This window comes from Aedes aegypti, chromosome 2 (assembly GCF_002204515.2).
Source record: "Aedes aegypti strain LVP_AGWG chromosome 2, AaegL5.0 Primary Assembly, whole genome shotgun sequence".
Classification (NCBI taxonomy): Eukaryota; Metazoa; Arthropoda; class Insecta; order Diptera; family Culicidae; genus Aedes; species Aedes aegypti.
Genome location: NC_035108.1, coordinates 43,775,695 through 43,803,256, shown reverse-complemented (window position 1 = coordinate 43,803,256; position 27,562 = coordinate 43,775,695). Strand labels below are relative to the sequence as shown.

At 35.2% G+C, this 27,562-nt stretch overlaps 1 protein-coding gene across 12 annotated transcripts in view; it reads left to right on the top strand.

The window, feature by feature from the left end:
- Positions 1–27,562, top strand: part of LOC5577064 (calmodulin-binding transcription activator 1) — a 616,782-nt gene that overhangs the window by 281,096 nt on the left and 308,124 nt on the right. Inside the window, exon 1 of one of the 12 annotated variants that reach the window (XM_021840674.1) lies at positions 5,232–6,275. The exons of the other annotated variants lie outside the window; for them this stretch is intronic. The gene's annotated coding sequence lies outside the window, so the exon portion shown is untranslated. Of the gene's footprint in view, positions 1–5,231; positions 6,276–27,562 lie in introns of those variants that run through there. 12 annotated transcript variants of the gene reach the window in all.

Genomic DNA, 27,562 nt, shown 5'->3' with positions numbered 1-27,562 from the left:
AGATATCGACATGAATATGCTTTAAAATTTGATTTTCCGTGTTAAAAGTAACACATTCACAAAATAAGTTACTCACCTCGAACCATGATGACAACAATTAACTGATACATGATCAAGTTTATCATGGCATACTATACCATCTGAATTATTGAAGAAAAAAAATTATGTACCCAGTTTTAATCTACACTTTCATCTACATTACTCGATATCAACTCAAGGAACTGCTCTTAAACTGAATTTTATGGCTACTATGATGGCTTTTTTAAACAGTTTTTTCGAAAGTTTTTGTTCCACGACTCGTTATTTCTTGAAGTCGATCGTCCCTTCAGATTCCTCATGGAAACTTACTATATTGGAGTAATATAATCATTGTAAAAAAAATTAAATATCTCAAAAACACCAAAATATACCTTTCTGGAATTTTGACATCCGTTTGCTCTATGTTGCCTGAAAATTTGAGCTTGCGCGTTTTTGGAGATATTAATGTTAAAAAATTGCTCTATTTTTCAAGTTTTTTCATAGTTTCTTAATTTTTGTGCGTCGTTTTATTAAATTTTTTCCACCAGAGCTTGCGTTTGTTAAATATTTATCAGCAAAAAATATTATATGACATGATTCTTAGGAAAAATGTCAAATTCGGTGACAAAAATCGTTTTTTCACTAATTTTCTCTAATTTTGCCAATAACTCGAAAACAGTAGGCTGTAGAATTTTGACGTCTTCGAGAGAGTTGTTTATTTTATCAAAATGAACAACTTTGCCGAACATGCCAAGTCTCTAGAACGTCACAGTAAAAAGTTAGATTGTGGCGCTACCTATGCGGACGATTTACGAACTATACGTTTATGTCAGTAGATGGTCCTCGTTGTTACAAAAAACTTTGCTCAAGACACCAAATACCGGAAACGCTTCGTTACCGAGTTATTGATTTTGTCCCGCCAGATTGCGTCCCTGGCCCATAGTGCATTGATATGTGTAGTCAGTCTAAGCTAAGCTAAGCTAAGTTAATTGAAAAGCGATTAAGTGTGTCCGAAAATGTTGTGACACTTTATTTATTGAAAAGCATTGGACCTCTTTTTTCACTCTAATGTCTCCAATTTTGTGACAAAAAATCAAAACAAAAATTTTATCAATGTTGACATTTTTCTCGAAATTTCGAGGTAGTATATTTTACCTCACCTACAAATTTTGAAAATTGATTTATTTTTGTGTGTTTTTCGTTCAATTTTACCAATTAACAAATAAAAGTCTAATCAAACAAGTCGTTTAAAATGACGAACTAACCAAATATCACCACACTTTGAGTCACGCTATATCGAAACTTAGATGATTGTAAGAAACTAATTTTGTATTCTTTTCTTTTCAGGTATGGGCAAACTTTAGAAGTACAAGAACTGTCGGGTTATTAAATCAATCTATACCAGGTAAGTACAAAGGATCACCGCCACAGGGTGAAATGTTAGATCATTTTTTTTATTTTATAATAAAAGAAATGACAATAAGTTTTAGTCTATGTTTTTAAAAACATTCTAAGGTAAATTAATTAACTCATTACGCGTGGTAAAGATGGACAAATTATGGGTGAAATTATGAAAAAAATCCACGTGCTCGGCTGGGATTCATAATTTCACCCATAATTTGTCCATCTTTACCACGCGTAATGAGTTAATTAATTTAATAACCATGCGGATTGGATTACCGAACAGCTCAATATAAGTGTCAGTTTATTCTAAGGTAGATTTATTATATAAAATTAGATTCTTTAATTTATTTATTAAAGTGCGGGAGAACTATCATTATCAACATTCTCAAATTATTGTTTGTGTATGATTTTCGAGCTAGTGTAACCTAGTTCCTTTAGAATGAACTTCAAGTTTTGTTTTAAGTTCATTAGTGGGTGAGTTCTAGTGAGTCTTGTTTTTATTCTTTTAATCCCAGAATTTTGTATTTCAATATTATCATTTTTTAATAAATATAACATTTCAGATAGTACAATTTTCAAAATATGGTCGAGACTGCTTTTGAAAAATACTTTTTTGCAATTCTGCTGTATATCAGGTTCATCAGGTAAGAAATTACCATAATGTCTGACTCTTCCTATCAAAAGAAACAGTGCTGAAAAGTGCTACTTTTCAGCACTCTTCTCAGAACTGTTTTGAAGGGCCATTTTAGTGTCTGCATGTCATAGCTTCTGGTTCTAAATCCACTTTGCGATCCGGATCAAAAAAAGGCTGGCGATTCTGATTGGTAATCAGATCGCTTAGTGGGTGTAGAAGTGCCAGCAGAGTCAGTATTGTATGCGGCGTTTTACCTGTTTTGTGCTCCAATGCCGATGGGTACGAGAAAATTTTATGGCATTTATACTATTGTATCACAGCATACGTTATTGAAAAATACTACGCATGGATGTATGCCAATGTGGATTCTCTTGAAAAATGTTTGTGCTATTTCTAACAATAAGTTCAATTAAACAGCATTTTTTGTAATAGCAAAAAATGTTGTATGCAACTCGTCGCAATATTCGATTTTTCAGCACTTATTATTCATATTCAACTCGGCGACCCTCGTTGGATAAATGCTCAACTCGTGCTGAAAAAAAGCATCATTTTAACTATTTTTTCAACAATTCATATACGAATTTACTTAGGATTCGTCATTACCCTTCGAATGTTTTCAAGATTTTTTCCAAAATTTCATAGCATTTTTTATAATATCTGAGACTGACCACTCTGCACGAACTAGCATGTAAAGCCCTGTGACAGAGTCGACTGGAAGTTTTCCAAACTGAAGCGGGAATCGAACCAATATTCTTTAATCACAACCATAGTACCGTGATGAATCAATACCCGGACGCTTAAGCAGTGTCAAATGTGCTGGTACTAATTTCAATTTAATTCCGTTTAATTTGAATAATTTACCATCATGTCACAAATCGTTTGGACATCTATCTTTATGAAAACGACAAGAATTTCTGTTAAAATCATAAAATCATTATTAAAATAACTATATTCATTTCACAAGCCTTGTTTTTAAATCCGGACATATGAATCAAAAAACCGGACACTTATGAATCAAATTCCGGACACTTGTACTTTAACTAACTAAATTCACTATGAATTTGAAATAAATGCACTCAAATTCGGCCAAATGTAGTATTTATTAAGTTCATTGCATGGGCACACATAATAATGCTTATAATTGCGAGCTTTGAAGATTGTTTCATGTTTCGGTAACTTACTTTTCTTGGTTGTAGGTAGACTCAGATTACGTGCAATAATCATTGCCATAGGAGCAATTTTACCGTAATTCTCTTATTTTTCAGCCAAATATATCCTTTTTCTTGCTATCCCACAATATTTTTCCGCATTCTTCTTCCCGAGCAGCTATTTGTTAGGCAAAATATATCTCGAACGCTTAACGTCCGGATTTTGAAGCCATGGCTCACCTAACCGGACACGTACTAGTCGCTCGATAAATACCATATTACACTTTTTTTCTACACTTTGGTATGCTTAAATTGTTTACTAAATAGTTTTTACACACTAATGATCACAAGAATTCACAAACATTATACTTTTCAATGTATAACCGTTAACTCAATGTTGCCCTTCGTTTGCTGACGAACTTGAGCCACAAAAACTGCATTATGAAAAGACGGTGTCTGACTGAGGCTACAATTATGTTTTTATGTTTATTAATTTTCTGCCAATGATTACTAGATGAGAAATCGTTGTAAATTGAAGAGCAATGTTGCAAATCTAAGATGTGAATAATTAAACTCACATTATCATTCAAATTCACATGTAAATCAGTGAATAATATCAGTGTCCTGGATACTGGTACCGTCTGGATTTTGATTCATCACGGTAACAATTTAGGTTTCGTTACGGTTTTACTGACCAATTTTAGGTTTCACGTCACTTCTGAAACCATGACCAAGTTCGAACTGTTGCTGGGACTACGCCTAAATGCTATAAAGCGATCGCAAGGACTTGGACAAATTTGCCTTCGACTGTTTAAGAATGCGTAAATATTCTCTTAGAGCTAGAATTACAAGACGCTTCAAATGAGTCACGAACGAGAAGAATTTAGTCATAGAACTACTGTCGAAGATTGTACTTAATAATAATTTTACGACTTGTTGAATGTTAACTATGCTCACATTGATATTTCGGCAATTCTAGGGATTTTCCGTGAATCCCTAGATCTGTAGCGTAAACTCGAAAGATTACAGTAAACATTTATTTTTTCGCATTGATTCAAATGCTTTTCTTTAGCCGAGTGGTTAGAGTTCGCGGCTACAAAGCAAAGCCATGCTGAAGGTGTCTGGGTTCGATTCCCGGTCGGTCCAGGAATGGAAATTTCCTTGACTTCCCTGGGCATTGAGTATCATTGTACCTGCCACACGATATACGGATGCGAAAATGGCAACTTTCGCAAAGAATGCTCTCAGTTAATTACTGTGGAAGTGCTCATAACAACACTAAACAGATAAGCAGACTCTGTCCAGTGGGGACGTTAATGCCAAGAAGAAGAAGAAGAAGTACTTTGTCAGTATAGGAATAATTTGAAAATAATGGTAAGAATATTTGAAATGCTGGGACCAGTACAACAGTGTAAAATTATATGATTGGTACACATTATTATTAGCATGGATCAAATGCAATACTGTTCTTGACACAACCAAGCTAGAGCCCGAAGCCGATGTGTCAAAGCCTTTTCTCTCACTTGCCCCAAAACTCGACATTCATTCAATCGGTTAACAAGGTTCTCTGAACATCGATTTCCCGAATTTTCCATGCATCCAAGTCTCGCTCTCGCCCACGTGTTTCTTCGCGAGAGCGTAATTCCGTCACACGAATGAGAGAACCACAACAAACGGTTCGAATTGTTGCTAAAATACCTTCACGTGCCTCGTTTGCTATCATACCAATTGTGGCTCTCTCGAGCGCGCTCTCCCGCACGTGCCTCGTGAAAATTGTTAACAATTTTCCTTCCTTTTCCGCGGAAGAAAAGCACAAACGTTTGCGCTCTCACTTACACATCAGTCGATATCCTTTCCGAGAGGGGAAAATCCGTTGAATCCTTGTAGCTTTCTCTTTCTTTCCTGTCTTTGGTGGGGAATCGAGCTGTCCCCCTCACGGTTAATCCTTTCAGCACATTCGGGTTCGGGTTCCGCTGGTGGTCAAAACAAATGCCTCCATTGGGGCGCTTTTCCAGTGTCGTTCGTCCTTCTGTCGGGAAAGGAAGTGTTTCGCAGACGCGATATCCTTCGCCAGCGGGAAAGAAGGGGTTCAAGGGTGCCAGTCATCCTTGCCTTGGATTGATGTGTTCCTAGCCCCCCGAAAAGAATGTGTGTCCATTAGGTGTCGTGGTCGGTGTCGTAGTACTTCGGTGTTTGATGTTCGGTGTTGTTTCCTCCCTGGATATTTTTGAGTTTTCTGTGTGTATAGTCGACGTCGTGTTTTTTACGTGAAATCGTGAAATTGGAGAAATTTTAAGTTCCTGAAGGGAGAAAAGCACCGTTTTCGTCGTAAAAGTCTAAATTCTACGTGTGACTGTAAATAACTTGATGTGAAACAAGTCGTGGAAATCCGTTTCTTTGGTGAACAACAAAAAGTCGTAGTACTGTGAATGTCTCAAAGTGGTATTATTAATTTCATCCATTTGAGTGTCGTAACGTGTCACAGTCAGTGTGTAGCGAAAGAAATCAGTCAACACTCAACTATACGCCATTAAAACGCCACTTAGTGAAGGGGAACCGCACATTCTGCCAGAGGAGAAACCGTCTAATTAATGCCCGGTGCGTGTTGCCAGGAATTAAAAGGATCCAGTCAACGGAATTAATGAAGGGAAGCCAAGATTGTTATCAGTCGACAGTTTCGCTAATCTGAAAACCACAAGTGATAGACCGTTCGTTTCCGTTACTGGTTGAACTGGAGAACTCACCTTGCGGAGGGGTGATCTTCCCCCCATTGAAGAAACCAATAAATGTAACTGATGGCGGTAAATTAAATTAAAAAGCCACAATCAAATAAAGTAGCTCTCAACCCGCAAAAAAAGAGTTTGCCATGGCTTTCAAAGTGAAACAATGAATATCAAGTGAAAGTGACCCACAAGATAAGAAAGGACGACCGTGATAGCTCATAAAAATAAACTGAAAGAAAATTAACAGCCGGAAATGGTTTTGGCGGAAGAAAAAACTGACAAAAGAACTGGCAGCTGGTCGAAACCAGAGTGTTTGGGTAATTAAAGCAAAAACGTTAAAAAAAAATCGTAAGTGAGAGTGGAAGTGATTTAGTGGTGTTTGACCGAGCAACAACGACTTCTTGGCTACTTCCTGTGTTTGCGTCATAAATTTAATTGTTCCAATGCAAATGAGGGAAGACACTTGAGCAAGTACTTGTTTCGTGATGTGTAGGATATATTTGCAATCTGCTTGGCAGATGGTGATATTGTTATTTCAAATCTGAAATATTTTTTAAGAATTCAAGTAAATCTTTTACAATTTCTTAGACCTTCGATAAAATTGACATAGGCCAAGAAACTTTTACTGATTGCAATGTAATCAGGCTCTTATTTCAACAGCAACGCGTTCGAAAATCAATAGACACATCTATGAAATTTCATAAATTTGAGGGATTTTTCAGAATTAAAATTCCGAAAAGTTCCATGCTACATAATACTATAAAGCTATAATGTGGTACCTGTTTACGTTAAATTGAATTTGTTTTTTTTTTGCATTTTCAAAATTATCTAAAATTTTTGCTGACCTTTGCTTGTCGGAGGTGTTTGTTTGATGTTTGGATCATAAAGCTGAAAATTTCAAGATGATGTTTCAGTATGTTTTATATCCCTCTTTGCACCTTTATAAATATCGTCATTATCAAAAAATGCTTGATATACGCTTGAATTTTGTTTATAAGATTGTCTGCAATATGATTCTCATAATGGATGTTAAAATCGAATAAAAATCGATCATATTGGTTGTCATATCAGTTCAACCAATATGATCGATTTTTAGCCGTCAAAATAACAGAAGGATATGAAAGCTCCTTAAAAACCGAAGTTCTACAACGGAAAAACTTAAAGTGCGATACGAACTCGGGTCAAGCGAGATGCAGCCAAGTTTGATACCACTCGGTCATATGACCACGCTGCAGCGCTAGGATAAAAGCGTTAAATTCATAACAAGTTTAGTGTTACTACTCGGAAGAAGTTTCTTGGCATTTCTACCGAACGACTACGTTTACGTGTTGTTGCAAAAGAGATATGATTGAATCTGATCACGCCGAACTTTTGATTCACAGTCAAAAAATATGTCGACCAGTATTCATCAATTTTTGAAAATGCTATAAAAATTGTTTTCAAACTTCGGTAGTTCACGTGTTAATGCTTCATTTAGTGCTGTAATTTTAATGAATAATGTGTATTGCGATTTTGCGGTTGATATGCATGTTCAAAGTGGAGCCCAGACAGCAGTAGTGATAAATGCGCAGCTAAGCAAGACCAAGCTGAGGGTAGTCAGTTCAAATCCCACCTTTTGGGAATCGTTTTGTCAAGTAAATTGTCTCGATTTTCTCAAGCATAGAGGCATAGTGTATATTCGTGCATGCCACATGATATGCGAAATCAACAATGGTCAATTGGCAATGAAAGCTAACTGTGGAAGTGCTAATAAGATCACTAATGAGAACCAGGCTTTGTCTTAGACGGGACGTTTCGCCAGAAAGAAGAAAGAGATGAATTTTCAAGCATATTTTCCTGCATTCAATGGATTTTATTCAAATTTTGTATACAATATTTTCAATACCGTCGGACGGGGCTACTTTTGATTCCACGGGCTACTTTGGACACTCACCTTTTGTATTTATTAGCAGCGTAAATATTAATCTGAGCTATTTTGTGTCTTCAGCACATTTATTAACCAATATATGCTCTACCACTAGGCATGATTTTTTTCTTGGAACAACAACAACAATAACAGGATAAACAAGAAAACATTTAAAAAACGCCCGAATAAATATTCACAAGGTATAAAACATTAGCTATACAAACATTGTTTGAATTTTACCCATGTCTTGGAAACTTATTGGGAGCATCACAAAACTATCGAATCGTCATGTTTCATGAAAATCTTGTGATTTGTTTTGCTTAAAATTGTTGTTTTATTTAAATACTTGATCGAAGGTCTTATTTTTGCGACTTCAATTTTATTATAATGTTTTGGTTTGTGTATTTTACAACTTAAAAAAAATAAAATAAATGTTTGTAAAAGTGAACAGCCATAAAACGCATATATTTCAATACGTACCAATGCCAAATTCACAACATAATCTCTAAAAAACAATTTTTTGTCATAATTTACATGAATTTGTAGTACAGAACAGTTGCATCCTTCAAATGCCTAAATTAAACTACTCTTAAGCCAGCTCTAAACTGCTTAGAAGCTAAAAGCATATTACAAAAGCAAACTTACTTCTTTACGATTATGCTAAACTTTACTTCATAGATTGCGTTTTCAATGAAAATTACTTACTGGTATTAAATTAGTTACCGGTATTAATGTGATCCTTCAACATATCGTTCATATAACAGTAAGAATAGAAAAAAAAAGAGTTTGTGTACATAACTCGTTTATCATCGCAGTACCTAGTAGTTACGTCGTTCGTTTATGTGAACTTGAAAATCGAGCATTCGTAACTGATAGTTCCATTTAAGAGGAAGTTGAAAATTTAAGTTTCATACTGCAAACTGAGAATAGTGAATGGAATGTTTCGTTGAAATTTGTTATATATGTGTAATTGATTCTAGCTTTGCAATTTTCTACATTAAGTTTATCAATGAAAAACGTTTCATAACATCACAGTGGACGACAATTTATTGAATCAGTTTGAAAGTTATAAAAAAAAATCATTTCATTAGCAAATTGTGAAAATGTCCAAAGTAGCCCGTTTTTTGTCTTGAAGGACACGTTTTTTTCGCTATTCAAGCATTTTTGTTATTTCTTGATGGATTTGCCTCATATTTTGCACATTTGTTACGTACATATACAACTTAAATATAGGCAAAAATTATCAACATCTATCCATAATTCTAAGAGTTACAAATCCTCAAAGTTAAAGAATGTGGAAATAATGTCAAAAGAAGCCCCGTTTGACGGTATATGGAGAAGTATTTTTCAACACTTCGAATTGTTCTGAAAAAAAAGGAAAAACAAATAATTTTAAAAATTAAAATTAATTAGTCAGCTTTTTATCTATATAGTCAATTGTTACAAGATTGTACTTACAAACAGATATACTTTTCATGCTTTCAGGCCAAATTATATTTATAAAGGATAATAATATTTTCTTACTTTAGCAAATTCTTGGTATACCGAAGTAATTTCGGTCGCAATAGAGTCCTAAAGCCCAATTTAAGCGCCAAACCCTTAAGTTTAGGACAACACGTTTAGGAAAATAAATGTGTACTCAATTTTTCAATGTTTTCTGTTTGTTTAAGTCCAATGTTTTTTTTTTGAATTTATCACACTTCTTGGCTGAAACTTAATTTTTGGGTGTATTTTGTATTCCATGTCCTTTCCGAAATGTCAGATAGGAACAACCCCAGTGTTAAAAAGATGAGCCATTGTGGTGTTTTTGTCGACTAAGCGAACGTCAAACATGACAAAAGTGTCAAGGTTCATTTATGGACTCAATTTTTAAATTAAAGTTTAAAAATGATATAGGCGTTATTTGAGCGGGGAAAATTTCTAAAGTATAGTTGCAATAACATGCTCTTTCGTGTGATTGTATAAAAAGAAGGTTTCATCAAACATTTTAGGACACTATAATCACGACTTTTACAGATTAGAAATAATCACGATTTTCATAGTTTGCGTAGATTTGTATTGATTTTATTCGTTTGCAATATTGTCTCATATGGCTGCACATCTATGATACTTATTATTGTTACTACGGTTAATATTCATTCTCTGTGTCATCCAAAGAAAAAAAAAAAGATTTATTCCAAATAACTCACGAGGAATTACCCTTTGTTATTCTTCCACGAATTTTTCAGGTATTGGAGATTTCTTCATGAATTATTTCCGTTCTCTTCCAGTGCATTCTTTCAAGAACTCCTTTGTTAGTTTTCACTGAGTACTTTTTGGGATTCCCAAGGAAAAAAACATCCCCGGGATTAGTAGTTATTATTCAACAGATTTCAATAGATCTCACCAGAAAATTTTTCGAAGAATCTGTATCAATTTTTTAAAACAAATCTCTTGAAGAATTTCGATTTTTAAACATATCTCTATGAAAGTCCTCTACGTACCTATAACACATAAAATCTAATTGTCAGTTAAACATATTGTCCAATTGTTCATAGATAATTTAATAATCATCAAAATCGTCGTAAAGATCATCAAACAAAGAATCTTTTCACAAATTCTTCAGAGAGTGCACCAACAGTTTTTCAAACTTTGCCTTTGAGATTCTTCCTTAAGTTTATTTTCTGATTCTTTCAAAAAATCTATGAAATTCTTCAAGGATTTCTTGAAAAATTCACATCTGAAATTATCAGGGATTTTCTGCAAAACATGCATTCTTTGAATGATTCTTCTAGGTCATTCTAAGAGTCCCCCCTAATATTTCAAAAGATTAAATTGGGAAAATGTTTGTAGCGATTTCTCAGAAAAATTCTCCACAGATCAATCTGCTTTTTTCATAGAATATTCTCTAAGTGTTTCTTCAGATTTATTTAAAAATCAATTTGATATTATAGCATTCGTTTAAAACTCTCTCGAAATTTTTTTTTTAAGGTGAAGATGAATCGAAGCCAAACTTCAAATTTTCAAAAGCACATATCTGGAGAACCGAACACCCGTTTAAACTGAAAACATAATCGATTGGTCACCACCAGCTAGGGACTAATCAATTTAGTTTTCAGCTTAAACGGATGTTCGGTTCTCCAGATTTGTGCTCTTGAAAATTTGAAGTTTGGCTTCGATTCATCTTCACCTTAATTTCATCAGAAATGCCTACCTAAGATTTTTTTTTAAATTCAAACATTTCTATAAAGTTTCTTGCAGCAAACATTCAACTGTTCTTCCATCAAGTCTTCTGCGAAAATAATGAAAAACATTCCTAGCAATTACTTCATATATTTTTTTTTCTGAGAATTGTATTATTGCTTACCTTGGGATGTCGTTGTAAGATTCTTCGGAAAAATTCACCATTTTACTTCAAACAGCATTAGTGATTCTTCTGGGAATTTTTGAGATGGAATATTCAACAAATTTACTCAACTCCTCAAATTCCATTAAAGTGTTCTTCCAGGTTCTCAAAACTACTCGATATTTTTTCCGAATGTTAATTCAGGGGTTCTTCCATGAATAATAGCTTAGCTTAGCTTAGCTTAGACTGACTACACATATCAATGGTTGCTATTCCGTGATTGACCGAAGTCAGTGAAAATGCACAAAGAATCAACTAGAAGTTCGGCTGGGATTGGCCATAATCTTCTTCAATGTGCATAATTCAGTGCCTCTATTTATACAGGGTCAATAACGTCCTTGCAGTCAGGTGGGATTGGGGGAAGGAATGTTAGTGTGTAACCTTTGCTATTTGGAGACCGTGTTTGCCTCTGCATCTCCACAAAGGTTACTGGGAGGGATGTTTGTTAATGGGAAGGATCGTTGGGTCACAGGATTCACTTTGATAAGCGATTAGACCATGATAAATAATGATTTGTGAGATATATACATGCTTATTTGTAAATATAATATTTTCATTTGATATGAACAATTTCTATGTAGTGGAAAATTATGCCGACACTTGAGGTGACGAACCATTCAAAGTTTGTTGAACAAATACCTAAATGTAACATTCCTACAGCTGTCAGGACGAAAGCATGTGTTATTATATTTTACTTATTTGAAAAGAAACAAAAAACTCGATTGGTCGGAACATCATAGAACACTCTTATTCTTATGCCGACACTTACAGTGGCGAACCATCCAAAGTTTGTTGAATAAAGTGAACCTTTCGCAAGTCTACACTTGTAGTGTCGAACCATTCAATTTTTTTTTTAATTACAAAAATAAAGGTAAAAAGGGGTGTTTTGAAAAAAAAAGTGTAACATAAATAATTCATGAATCAGAGTTTGTGTCGACACTCACAGTGACGAACAATTCATAGTTTGTTGAAAATTCATAATTACGTCCCACAATTGTAACGATTAAATGTGCAGTCATACATATTTTATAGATTAGAAATAGTAGCATAAAACGAGCTCACCAATTGATCCTTTATCCTTCACTGTGCAGCCACAATCCACTCTCAGCCTCACTCGTTTGCTCGGCTATATAAAAGCACTCAGAAAAAAATAGGCGCGCGACCCGAAAAGGAAAAAAAACTTGGCTTTCTTGACGCACTGCCCAGGAGCAAGCGTCAAGGTCAAAGGATCAAAAAGAACTAACCGATCACGCCACTTTTTCACTTACTAGACCGACGCGCGACATGTTTGATCCTGCCTCCGTCGCTCGCCCCCGTAGGAGCAAGCGTCAAGGTCGAAAGATCAAACAAACAAATCTATATCTATCCATGCTCCAACTTTGGATCATAAATACTTCCTGAATACCTCAATATTTGTTAAAGAAATTCTTCTCAAAATACTTTTTGAATCACTCCATATCAATATCAAATTTATAGAGTTTTGGAAGAACTTAAAAAAAAAAATTGATAATTTTAGCTTGAATTGAATTTGGGAAAATTCTTGTCGGTAAACTAAAAAATTCACCGTCAAATTTTTGAATCTTTTTGACTAAATTCCTGATGATGTACCTCTCAGTAAAACTTTGGTGTTTTTTTTTGTAGGATTTACTACAAAAAATCTTGTTCTTTTATTCGTCTTTTATAATGTACAATGGTTCACGTCAAAATGGATGAAATTTCTTCTGAAGGTATTTATATTTAATTGGTTAGCAGTTTTTTTTTTACTTGCATAAGTTTCAAACAAACTTTTTTGGAGGGAATATTTTTAACTATTGTGGTAGAACTGCAGAAGTTAAACATGAAGATATTGACAGTATTTCTTAGTAACATTGCCAAATATGTTTTATGGTTAAATTCGTAGTGTAAGATTTCACCAAATTTTGAACTTAGAGGAAATTTTTGCACTACATTGAAAACTTTCAAGGAATCCCTGATGCACCTTCAGGAATCAGAAACCATTAGTATGAAAATTCTGTAATTTTTCAAAACGCCAAGAATTTTTTTCCTTCAAATTCTTTAAAATATTTCTTTTTGGAGCATGAATTTTTTTTTGTTCAAAATTTCCCAGGAAAGCTTCATATGAAAGATGGTGAAACAACAAAATGGTGAAGGAGGCAGAAACAATAGATGAATAACGGAGCAACTAAAGATAAGTGATTATTTATAATCTTCTCTCTAGAGGTAAATGACTACATTATAATTAAATCTAAATATAATTAAAATTTATTCTTCAAAATTTTCTTTGAAATCGAGCAGAATTCCTTCTTTGATTTCACAATTCCACAGAATTCTTCGATAGGCTTTAAGAATTCCGTCTTAGAATTAAAAAATAATTCAATTCAAAAATATTATTGGCAGAATTGATTGAAAACTATATCTTATGTATTGTTTCAAAAAAGAACCATACAAAATTCTTTATAATTTTCTTAATTAATTCCTGCCCAGTTATTTAGCCAAATGTTACTCCATAGATTCATTTACTGCTATGCTGATTTCGAAAGCGAAAGTATGCATGGAGTTTTCCAATAAATTTCCTCCGAACACTCGAAGGCAAGAAAATTTCAAAAATATTTTTCGTAGATAAATCCTGTAGGTAGAAGCAGCAGGTTTTGGCCACACGTCAGTTGTAGCCATAGTGAATTATACACCGTTTTACATATCCAATCAACATGAAACCTTTTGTGTTCAGTAGATCACATTCATATGATAGAGCTACATTCATTTACTCGTCCAAATTGATTCAAAACATAAGAAAAACAATTCATTTTCCTTATAATTAACTCCTATACACCTAATTTGGCCACTCTCATGAGAAATCAATGTAATTGGACAATTTAGGAACCGAAGTTAAATTTATGGCCGAGACTGGTTTCGTTGGCCTAAGTTGACCAACGGGATTTTTAGAGCGAAAAAATGGTTTTAGCTCAGTTATGATATTATACATACATAATATTGATTGAAAGCTTACATTTGACTTATTTATAGTATAAATACGGCTCCCCATTTATTTTTTATTGACATTTTCTCTTAGACTGGCCAAAACCGTTGCCTTCAACCTATAATCCGGAGATTTGAGGTAGAATTTACGGAAAAACAAATTAGCGCAATTTGTGATGTATTTTTAAAACTATTTCTGAAAGAATTTTGATGAATTTCGTGAGAGAATTTGTAATATTTTTGTTTGGGAAATTATATGAAATAATTTGGCAGAATCATTGAATTCCAAAGGAAAAGTTTGAACTTTTGAAATGTTAAGTTTGTTTTTTAAGTTAAATCCGGGACCACATTCTGGAATCAATTGGTGGATAAAAAGTAGACATATGAGGAATGATTGTCCTTCAAAAGAATTCACGTTGACAGTATGAACTAATCCCACAATATTATTTGACTAATTTGCAAGAGAGTTGTAGCGAACGGTATGAAGCCGCACTTCCATATTCCTAGAGGAATTTGATTTAATTTTTTTTTTGAGGATCTAAAACTTTTTCTTGGGAAAACATACTTTACAGTTTGAGCAATAAGTTTATTCATTTATATTGAAGTTATTTAAAAAATCGAAGCGAAATCAAAGAAAATATTAGTGCTGAAATAAAAAAAAAACAATTGGACCTTTCTAAGCCTTATGTGGACTTCGTGGCCGTGCGGTTAGTGTTACCAAGCATTTAGCCGCATCGAGTCAAGGAGTGTGGGTTCGATTCCCGCTTAGTCCGGAAAACTTTTCGTCAGCGGAGTAGCAACTTGGCGTTGCATGCTACTCCGTTGTCTAGTGCCGTACTTCCTTCGAAGATCAAATCGTCCACTGGAAGCATTAACGTGGCGGTGTCTTTTTTTTAAGCCTTAGCCAAGCTGAAATTTCTTGAAAAGATCTGTTATGGAGTATGCCTTATTTCTAGCTAAACATTCCAGCTATCTCTTGTCTAAGAAGCTCCTTTAGTAATTTGGCCACATAATGCTGTGAATATGTTGCTTTATGCTAAAACATTTGAAACAGTATTGTTTGTATTATTTAGAAATTTAGAAACTACGAGTTTAAGCAACTAAACTTCCAGGATACTGACACGTTTTAGTATCACGGTTATCAATTGAGCGACAGCCGGACGGTTCATGTATCGTCGATCACATAATTCACCGAAGCCTGAACCGCGACACTGATACTGTGTACGAAAAGCAAGGTTTTTCCATTCCACTGTAAGACTTTTACATGATATAATCCATAATTCGGATTTTTATTTATTACATTAAATAACTCGAAGATTTATTAACTATTCTTGTTGCTTATGACAGGATTGTTTTGAAATCGACGCAAAATTGATGATTTTTGAAAATGACATCTTGGCAGGAATCATTCATTCCACAGTTTTTGTGATTCTCAATGTTTGCTCTACCGCTCGTGCTGGTCTCCGCAGCTTGTAGATTAAAGCGCTCATCTAGCGAACAGGGGTCGTGGGTTCGATCCCCACCGGAGCACGTGGTTTCTTTTCGCAGTTTTAATTTCAATTTGTACATTTGCCACGTGTTTCGTCGTGTACATGAAAACTTCGAAACATTAAAACCTTATAACAGAAAAATTCTTTAGGCTGGAATTGCCTAGAATTTGACAAATAATTAACTGTGCAATTAATTTTTATCACGCGCGGACGATTTAGAGCAGAGTTCGGGTTGATATGGAGGTCCAGGGTAGGCAATCGTCAGATTCGTCACAGTGCGATGACGAAATAAAAAAAAAATCATCATCCAGTATAATAACTCTAGCAGGTCGTCGTCTCGTCATCGACGAAAGAATGCACGACGAACGTCAATCCAGAATCGTCAACGAACCACTTTGTCTTCATTCCGTTCGCTCCCCTTTCTCAAACAAAGGAGGCGTTTATCGTATATTCGCTTGCTATGCACAAAACGGCGAATGCCATCCCAGAATTGCTTGTATTTTTGTTTTATTTTTTCAAAACAGGCTCCTAATCTATCGACGCCACGGTTCATATTTTTATTCGGCTCAGAGCTCCCGGTGACGATTGCCTGCCCTGTGGAGGTCAATCAAAGTGAACATATCAACGATAACTAAGATGTTTAAACATTGGAACGGACGTAACTTTTAGCTGGGACGTCTTGAGGTTTTTCAGTGAGGTAAATATCGTTATGATATGTTGTCAAATTTGATACCTTAGATTTTTTTGAATGGGTTACTATCACTAATGGATTTATTTTCGGACGTGCAATGAAAATGTTCAAAATGATTTGTTTTGCTCACGTATTTTGCATGGTGTTCATTTTACCAACATAGTATAGGTAAAATGCACACTTGCATCATTTTTGCTAGCGATAAAAATATGTGAAAATTTGGCTATTTTACTCTGAATTCGTGTTACTGCTATAGATAACATCCCTATTTTTGAAGTTGTGCAAAAAAACTATATAAAGTCCTCGGTTTCATATTAAAAACAAGATGATATTCTGAGGGTTTTCATTTTATCACCATTTCCCCTACAATCTTTAAATTGCAATCAATAACTAAGATACCAGTACAGACCTCGTTCCGAGTTTTTTTTTCGGTTCGGCGGAAGGTGCTATGCCACGTGCAAATGTTCTGTGGGAGCATGTTTTTCAAAGTGATAAAAGTGTTTTTTTTAGACATTAGCGGAGTTTTTTTTTTCTTTTATTCGATTTGCTCGCGTTATACTCGACAGTGCTCTGTGATAGCTCCAACAATTTAATTCGTTTCGCACAACTCGTTTCATCTGTGTGTGTTAAATGTGTTGATATAAAAATTGAACGGTGTTTTGGATGCACGATTAGGGATGGATTATAAACTACAGTTCTTTGTCCATTTTTCGTGCGTTGCGTACATTTTGATAAGCAAAAGTTTACGGTTCACATTTTTGTTCATTGTTAGAGGAGCGACGGATTGCAGTTTCGAAAAAGGAATTTGGTGAGTTTGTTCTGATCAGCAGCGCATGATCACAATGCGTAAATATCAACCATTTGTCGGCCAGAACGTTTACCGAACGTATCCTATGGCACTACCCTTTCCATCAACATTCCACAACATCCCGTAACACCTATGAGAGGTCGTAGAGTTCTCTGCGTCTTTCTTAAGTAGGTGTTCAATCAATCATCCTTTCCCATTCCTCAGCTTTCGCAAGGACGTGACCAGGACAGCTCTCGGCTATTGGAGGATGCGTCAATCTTGTTCAAAAGTTGGAGGTTAGTCCCAAATTTCTGACTTTGGTAACGGACGGGAAGGAGGCAACCCTCATACAATGGTCTAGGACTGTACCACCTACGAATTTGTGCGAAATGCTAAATGCTAATGCTAATGATAATAACTAAGATACCAGTACAGTGCGATTTCGTTTTTGGTAGCAAAGTTGATATTTTCAGTTCCCAAAATCGGAACCCATTTCTTATAATTGCTTATAAGAGAAAAAAATGCTTTGGATTTACTTAACCTAATTTAACCTAAACATATAACGCATTAATCGTAGCAATAGAAGATTGTAACGATTTTTGCCTGAAATTATCAATTATTTAATTTGACATTTGTTCCAATGTTTCAACATTGGATATTGTATGTAACTCATTGGTACTATACCAGGGAGGAAGCTTCAGAATCATTTTAAAAATTGTTTTTTTGAATCCTCTGCAGAGTTTTCATCCTGGTATTACAACAGCTAGTCCATATTGGTACAGCATACAACACGGCTGGCCTGAAAATTTGTTTCAATATCAAAAGCTTGTTCTCAAGACAAAGTTTTAATTTACTATTAATAGGGGGATAGAGACATTTTACCTGTTTGTAACATTTGGCTTGAATGCCTTCAATGTGATTTTTGAAAATTAAATTCTTATCTAGCATGAGCCCTAGATACTTAACTTCATCTGACCAATTTATTGGAACCACTCTCATCGTGACAACATGTCTACTTGAAGGTTTCAAGTGAACGGCTTTTGGTTTATGTGGGAATATTATTAGTTGAGTTTTGGAAGCATTAGGAGACATCTTTTGGCAAGTATGAAGAAAAAATATCCAAACTTTTTTGCAATCTACTACAGATGACACGCAGACTTCGTCCTTTGGCGGGGAGGCCTGTGTCATCCGTAAACAAAGATTTTTGACATATCTGAGGTAATTCAGGTAAGTCAGATGTGAAAATATATCTCAAAACAAGTGTTTGATGTTATTGCACGACGACTCGATTTGTACTCTTTTTTCCCAAATTAAAGCTTCGGACACTCAACCCAGAGGAGGTGGGTTTGTCGAGACACATTTATAGCATGAGGGATCGTTGTTCTTCCTTTATATTTTAGCAAAAAACAAAAGAAAAAATCCCCAGCTCACACACATACACCACACGGTGACCAAGTGAGAGTGGAAGTGATTTAATATTGTTTGTCCGGACAACGACTTTCTGGCCACTTCCTGTGTTCGCTTCGTAAATTTAATAGTTTCCATTCACAAAGGGGGAAAGACAACACTTTCAAGTTTTTTTTTTTGTTCGGTTCGATATCCCCGCATCATATACAGGCGGCGACCACAACAGGTTCCATGTCTGTTAACTGTTGGAATTTCCTGAAGATCACCACCCCCGATTCGGAGCGACAGACGGGCCTGCCAATCGACCGACAGCTCGCTCTCTTCGTTGCCTTTTGCCTGGTTTTGTTTTTCGTGTGGAAAGTGGGTGGGAAAAAAGGCGGAAGACGACCCCGGATGACGACGACGACGACGATGAAGACGAAGAGGAAGACGAAGCCCTGGCGAGGACGAGTGACATACTTTTTCCCCTCAGCTTAGTGTGTGGGTCCTGTGCCTGCTCTAGAATAGTAGGAAGCGAAACGATTCGACCTCTTCTCGGTTGCGGAGCTCATCGTGGCGCTTTGGCTCGGTGCTTTCGTCGTTCTCTTTCTCGCTCGTGGGCCCAACTTGACGTGGCAGAGCTTAACCGTGAGGCCAAATGTGTGTCTCTCCTCTCTATGTGGTTGGGTTGTTTTCTGTGTGCAAAATCGATCCAAAGGGTATCCTTTTTTGCATTGCAAATTTGGATTTTTTTTTCGCGTGGAACGGTTTACAGGCAAAATATTGTACCTTGCCTATTGGAATATGTCACACATGGAAGTTCTAGCCAAAGAATATTTGACCTTCGGAAATCATTTCCTGGTTAGAGTTTCATATAATATAAATCATATTATTCAGTTTGAATTATTAATTGTTTTCGGGTAAAATGAAAAATGTGGTCGAAATGAAAAAAAAAGTGAAAGACTATCCTGCTCTTCTTATTTTGTTAGTAAATAAACTAAAATAAAACATGCATTGTCGTTTGTTGGTCTGCTTGTGAAATTTGTGCCTTTAAAGTTTGAGTTGAATATTGAAGTATGTATGATAGTCTCAAGGCTGTGATGTGCATGGTAAAAATAGTTTTCTTTAATTGAGTCGTTTAACGTCATACATTCGTTTTCGGTTTATTGATGCTGATAAACCGAAAAAGATTAAGTAAACGGTGATCGAAGCTAAAGCAAGAACGTCATACATTGTTTTAATGTGATCAATTTGATCAGTAAGTGATGGTGATGAAAGGTTCAGAATTATAAATCGGCAATATAAATGTCTGCATATCGAAAATTGTAGTGAAAGACGAAGGGAACCCAGCTATTGAGGTGGCTGGAATTATCGTAATTTTTCGTAAATTTGAAAAAAAGTAAAAAAAATAAAATAACATGTTGGATAAATATGCATTATACTATTTTCCAGAACAAAGTGAATTGCAGAATAGTATGTCTGCGAACCAGCTTCGATGTTGAAACGTATTCGACCTTTATTCAGATAAGAAGTGCCAAAAGTTATTACAGTCAACTATCCCATACTCGATATTCCGTTAGAGAACCATAGTAGAAAGGGACCTTCTATATCCGAGTGTTTAGAGTCCGCGGCTATTTAGCAAAGCCATGCTGAAGGTGCCTGGGTTCGATTCCCAGTCGGTCCAAGATCTTTTCGTGAAGGAAATTTCTTTGACTTCCCTGGGCATAGAGAATCATCGTACCGTCGTGCGGGGTGACATTGTGCCATAAGGGTAACTTCGGGCCAAGATTTCTACAGCAAACTAAAACCAAAATAATGAAAACAATGTAACAAGCTTCAATATTTCGTTATAGATAGCCACTGAATGACCATGGATTAGTTTTTTGACTCCCGTAATAGTCATGGGATGAATCGAAAAGGGCGGTCAAAGTCACCCCCTAGGCCCAATGCCACCCTGAACGACGGTACCTGCTACACGATATACGCATGTGAAAACGACAACTTTGGCAAAGAAAGCTCTAAAAAACACTAAGCTGGAAAGCAGCACGTATATGGCAACCCCAATCCCGCCTAATGGATTTGACAGCAGCCAAGATCATTTGAGTATCCGCATTGAAATGCATTTGAGTATCCAACGGTTGCTTAGAACATGTTGGATTCAAAAAGATGGCGGCGCCGCATACTGCTGGAAAGCAGGCTCTGTCCCAGGGAGGAAGTAGAAGATGGTTCTCATGGCTAACTCGATGGTTCTTTGAATCGCATTTGCACTGGTTTTGTGTACCATAACTCGAGGGAGGTACACGATGGTCCCTTCAATATCGGGTTATGGAAAGTTGATTGTAGTTAAGCATTATGTGGGACTTTCCATCCAAATGGTTATAATGGTAAACGTGCATCTATTCAGTAAGATCATAGTGGTGTTCTTATCTTATTGGTCGAGGATCTTTTCAGGTTGAAAAATTTCTCAACTTTTTAGGAGGGAGTATCTCTCTGTTTACCATTCGACATGTAAAAAATTGGCAAAGAAAGCTCTCTGTTAATAACCGTGGTACTACTCTTAAAACACTAAGCTGAGAAGCAGGCTATTTTCCAGTTAGGACGTACCATCTGAAAGAAGAAGAGGATTATTTTGAACCGTTCACCCGTATAACGTCCTGCCCCGATAGTTTCAGTCAGAGATGGGAAAATTTATGAGATTCACACTACAGTAGCCAAGAAAAGTAAATAGGGCGATATTCATAACTGAAAAGGCAATAGATGGCTCTTTTTCAGTGGTAGTAAAATCGAAATCGTGAAGCAAAGAAAGCACCATAGCAGATGTACTTAACACAAAACGCTTTCTATTCACATTACGCTTAATTTCTAATCATTACATTTTCGATCCAGTTTCCTAATTGCAAGTAATTAACGTTTTCAATTATTTTCTATACGTTTTGACAGCTCTCGACTACCATTCTTCCATGCGCTTGTGTTGGAGTTTGAGAAATTTGAGAATCCAGCGTAGCGCGATCAGTGAGTGGAATACAAACATCAGTGTCGCTGCTCGGCGGCCAGTGAGAGAAACTGAATGTTCGAAAGGTTGTTGTCTGTACTTTTTGCCGCTGGCGCCAACTGTTAGCGGTTATGAACGAAATAAACAGTTGTTACCCTATTGGCTGCTTGATAAGTTCATGTTTAGTATTATCAAATACTATGATTTGAAATTAATAGGGCGTTCTTCTAACCGGTGGAAGGTTGGCATAAAATCGTTTGGCATAAATCCGTTTGGCATAAAGTCGATTGGCATAAATGTCATTTGGCATAAAGTCGTTTGACATAATGGTCGTTTGACGTAATGGTCATTTGGCATAATAGTCATTTGGAATAACAGTCTGAAAACAAGGATTTTTTAGGGGTGACACTGGTTGGGGACCGTGGTCGTGGCTTAAAGATAAACCCTTTCCATTTTTCTTTCCAATTTCACTAAGAATTTCGGGGTAATCTTGGAATATATTGGATCAAAAACTGACAATGTATGAAAACGCATTTTCCTGAACAAATTTTTTTTCCCACGCACATGAAGCTTACACACTCAATCTGTTCGGTAAAAATAACTGGGTTTTGGAACTACCGGAAAAGTCAGTAAACTAAAATAAAATGTCAGAAATCGAAAAACAGAGATTTTTCACTGAAATTTTGCAGAGAGCTTTCTTTTTATATCATATATCGATAAAAATTAAAACATGGTGAAATTTGCTGTTCAATTACGTGTGGTGACAGTTTTCATTTTACTGACTTTTTCGGTAGTTCCAAAACCCAGCAAAATTTTACCGACCCCAGTAATTTAATCTAAGTGTGTATGTAGTGTAGTTAACGAAGAAGGGTATTTCCATAATTATTATACATATTTCAATATTTGATCAGAGAATCACCTTCATCTGAATGAAAGTGCTGTTAAAATAAATCTTGCTTCTAGCTAAAAATAAATAAATTTCAATTTTCACGTTCTTCTAAACAAAAGCTGTTCTTCCGAGTTATTCTGTTGCATGATTATTGGCACTCAATGTGCTGACTTTCAATAATGAAATTTCCCTGCTTTCAAACATATGTATTTTGTTCTTCATGCTTTTTTTCTGTTGCAATTATTATCAGCGTTCGATTATTTAACAATTTAACTTTCCCTTCTTTTAAACTTAGAATGTTCTGAACAGTAATTATTTCAAAATGATAATAAGCTCGAAACTTTTAGTATTTAATTATTTATAAATTCAAATACAGCTGTTTTGTTGTCACCCTTTTTTGATCCTTTTATGATCCCGGGATCCCGGGATTTCTCAGATTTTCAATAAAACTAGTATTTTGGTTAAAATGGAAGTAAAAATTCAACAATACAATCTGTCAACAATGAAATGAAAAGATAAAATAGCTTTGCAAAATAAAATTATCATTATAAAATATCACATTTTACACATGACTTTCTTTTTCTGATGAGTGTACTCAACAAAAATTAATAAAATGGGGACGGACCCGGTGTAGTGGTTAGAACACTCGCCTCTCACGCCGAGGACCTGGGATCGAATCCCATCCCCGACATAGTCACTTATGACGTAAAAAGTTATAGTGACGACTTCCTTCGGAAGGGAAGTAAAGCCGTTGGTCCCGAGATGATCTAGCCCAGGGCTAAAAATCTCGTTAATAAAGTCAAACCAACCAACCAAAAATCAATAAAATATCACATTTTACACATGACTTTCTTATTCTGATGAGTTAACTCAACAAAAATCAAAGCTTAGCTTGACTAATTGTGTAATTTTTCGGAACTAAATTTTCTACAATATACTAAGGCAAAATATACTTAATAAATTCCTAAGAGATAGTTATGATTTGGTGCCACAACGATTATTGTTGCTTTTGTTAAGTTTTACTTATGATTTCGGTGAAGAATTTCAATACTAAAATAAGTTAATCAATGAATGTCTCTAACCAACGCAATGTTGATTGCTTAGTTAAAATTATCGAGCATTGATGATGGTTGACTTTTACTTCAGGCGTGCTCAAAAATTGACATCTGTTACTTACGTGTAATCATATTTCACTTATCTTGTACCCAACCTCTTCTTACTTCAAATTATGAGTCATGAAGAATTCATAGATCTCACTTACGAAACTTATAATCCCAAATTCGAAATTCTTAAACCTTCAATGAAACCATAATTTCACTGATTCAAAAGTCGTGATTTATGGAAAACCCGAGTATTTTTGCCTCAGTGTACTCATAAATGAATTTATGATAAATCGTTTACATAGTTTCAAAATAATTTGCTTCAGAGTCTGGTTCATTTTTTTTTTTTTTATCTTTATTAACGAGATTTTTAGCCCTGGGCTAGTTCATCTCGGGACCAACGGCTTTACTTCCCTTCCGAAGGAAGTCGTCACTGAAATTTTTAGTGACTATCTCGGGGATGGGATTCGATCCCAGGTCCTCGGCGTGAGAGGCGTGTGTTCTAACCACTACACCAGGTCCGTCCCCAGAGTCTGGTTCAGACATTTGAAAAGTCATCCGAACTTTAAAACAAAAGAAACGATTCAAAATCAATCAAGGTATTTTAGGAGATACTTCTGAAAGATAATGACTGAAATTTATCGACTGAAGTTTAGGTGTACTTTCAGATTTGTTTTCTCAGTCTAGGCCTATAAAACCGGTTAAAACCGGTCTTCAAAAAAGGAATGAGCAAAAGTTAGGAACCAGACACGTAAATTATGTGTTTTTTGATAGGTAACTTGGGCTTTTCCTTAAAATAATATCCTATTCACTCCCGTTTTTGTGATACTTTTCTATTTTATTGAATATGGCTCGGTACTGAGGAAAGTGTCATTGGTTTTTATTGGTATTTAGTGATTTTCATCAATTTTTTTCATTCATTTTAGGGTCTCGGAATTCCCGGGACGCCAGAACTAGCCACTTTAAAATATGTGTTTTTATTTTGGTAATTTGATCTTTTCATTAAATAGTTACCTATTCATTCTTTTGTTTCTTCTGTTGTCGAATATGGCTTGATTCTTAGCTTAGCTTAGCTTAGACTGACTACACATATCAATGGTTGCTATTCCGTGATTGACCGAAGTCAGTGAAAATGCACAAAGAATCAACTAGAAGTTTGGCTGGGATTGGCCATAATCTTCTTCAATGTGCATAATTCAGTGCCTCTATTTATACAGGGTCAATAACGGCGCCGGCCACGTCCTTGCAGTCAGGTGAGATTGGGGGAAGGAATGTTAGTGTGTAACCTTTGCTATTTGGAGACCGTGTTTGCCTCTGCATCTCCACAAAGGTTACTGGGAGGGATGTTTGTTAATGGGAAGGATCGTTGGGTCACAGGATTCACTTTGATAAGCGATTAGACCATGAGAATTAATGATTTGTGAGATATATACATGCTTATTTGCAAATATAATATTTTCATTTGATATGAACAATTTCTATGTAGTGGAAAATTATGCCGACACTTGAGGTGACGAACCATTCAAAGTTTGTTGAACAAATACCTAAATGTAACATTCCTACAGCTGTCAGCACGAAAGCATGTGTTATTATATTTTACTTATTTGAAAAGAAACAAAAAACTTGATTGGTTGGAACATCATAGAACACTCTTATTCTTTTGCCGACACTTACAGTGGCGAACCATCCAAAGTTTGTTGAATAAAGTGAACTTTTCGCAAGTCTACACTTGTAGTGTCGAACCATTCAAAGTTTTTTTTAATTACTAAAATAAAGGTAAAAAGGGGTGTTCTGAAAATAAAAAAATGTGAAACATAAATAATTCATGAATCAGAGTTTGTGTCGACACTCCCAGTGACGAACAATTCATAGTTTGTTGAAAATTCATATTTACGTCCCACAATTGTAACGATTAAATGTGCAGTCATACATCCCAAAGAACACACATGTTATAATTGATGCTCGTCAACTCTTATAAGACTATATTTTGTCATATAAGAGTTAACATGCATCAACTATAACATGTGTGTTACTCGGGATATTTTATAGATTAGAAATAGTAGCATGAAACGAGCTCACCAATTGATCCATTATCCTTCACTGTGCAGCCACAATCCACTCTCAGCTTCACTCGTTTGCTTGGCTATATAAAAGCACTCAGAAAAAAAAGGCGCGCGACCCGAAAAGGAAAAAAAACTTGGCTTTCTTGACGCACTGCCCAGCAGCAAGCGTCAAGGTCAAAGGATCAAAAAGAACTAACTGATCACGCCACTTTTTCACTTACTAGACCGACGCGCGACATGTTTGATCCTGCCTTCGTCGCTCGCCCCCGTAGGAGCAAGCGTCAAGGTCGAAAGATCAAACAGAACTCTGTTGTCGAATATGGCTTGATTCTGAGAAAAACTTAATTGTTTTTCATTGAAATTTAGCGGTTTTCATAGAACTTCAAGATCATTTCCGCTATTCTCGGGATGTCAGAATTTATATCCCGGGAAACGCAAAATCCCGAAATTTGTCAAATCCCGTGATTTTTTGTCCCGGGATGGACACTCTAGTGAGGCCTAATCATAAATTTCCACTTCTTTCATATAAGGTATAGTTATTAGCGTAATATCTCTTTTATTTTCTTAACAAATATTTTCTTCTTCCAAAAAAGCTTTTGATATATTGTACATAGCTTTAACATTTGAATTTTAACATTTGAAAGCAGTTAAAAATTTTGTCATGCAGCTATGATATTGGATTAATTTTTCGTCCTTTTATACAAAAGCTGATTAATCAAGATGTAATTTTTAAAACATCACTGTATATAAACTTTTTTGTAAGAATTTTAAATCTAATATTTTACTTGCTTACTTGCTAATGTTCAGTGGTTTTTTAAAATGTGTAACTGTTGATATATTTTAAAATGATAATTTACCTTCTTTCAAGCATTGTTTTCAGAAGCAGTTACGTGCTCATAAAACGTCGTGGTCGAAAAAATAAACAAGAATGTATTCGAATAATACTGATAATTTAATCTCTTCGGCATTTATTTTCCATGAGGACTTATCTGCATTCATCGATTTCTCTTCATCGTTAATCTCTGTGCGTTATTGAAAAAAAAAAAATGTCTCATTTTACTATAATAATCACTATATCTTGCTCCACAAACAAGAAATATCACAGATTCACTCAATTTGGCGAAGTTATCAGCGAACTAGAAACTCGATGAAGATAAATCCCTTATGTCAGTTAAGCCCTTATGTCGTATTGTTCAAGAAAATGCATACATCACACAAATCGATTAAGAAAAGCTTGGAGAAAGCACATAAAAAGTATAACTGAACCAAACGAATCTTATCAGATGGTAAATTTGCGCCCGAGCGAACAGTTATAATAAAGATAATAATAATAGCGCCTTTTCGATTATTTTAACGGTTCGATTTTGGCAACACGGAAATATAAGTACACAAAAATGGATCATGGATCACTCATCAATCATGTTTATCAAAGTTTTTATGTGCCGTTTTGAGGCTTACCATGCTCAAAATAGGTAAATTCAATTCGTGGTCATTATTACAGTGATAAAAGTTTTAATAAAAACATCGTTCGATTTTGTCAATATGAAATTTTTTTCATGTTGTCAAAATCAAATGGGCACTATACAATCCTTGATTTTTTACTTCTATTTCACATAAAACTTAAGTCAAGGGCAACGATTTCTGTTTTTTTTTCATATAATACATTCTTTTTTGCTTTTAGAAGTGAATTTTTGTTTTTTTTTAAACGAACGAAAAAAGTTATTTTCGATGTATGATCCTTTAAAATCGAAATTTGAATAAAGTTCTCTTTTATAAATAAGGAGACTTATGTTTTTTGTGTTAATCTGTACAATTCTACTGGATGTTTCAACGTTTTCTCAAGATAAAATAAAGGGTTTTTAGTTTGTTTTAAAAATTTGTCATAATTAAAATAATATTATCATAATATATGTATAATTTGGGAGGTCAAATCACACACTATCAAAAAAGGATTCCAATAGTAGTGTTTC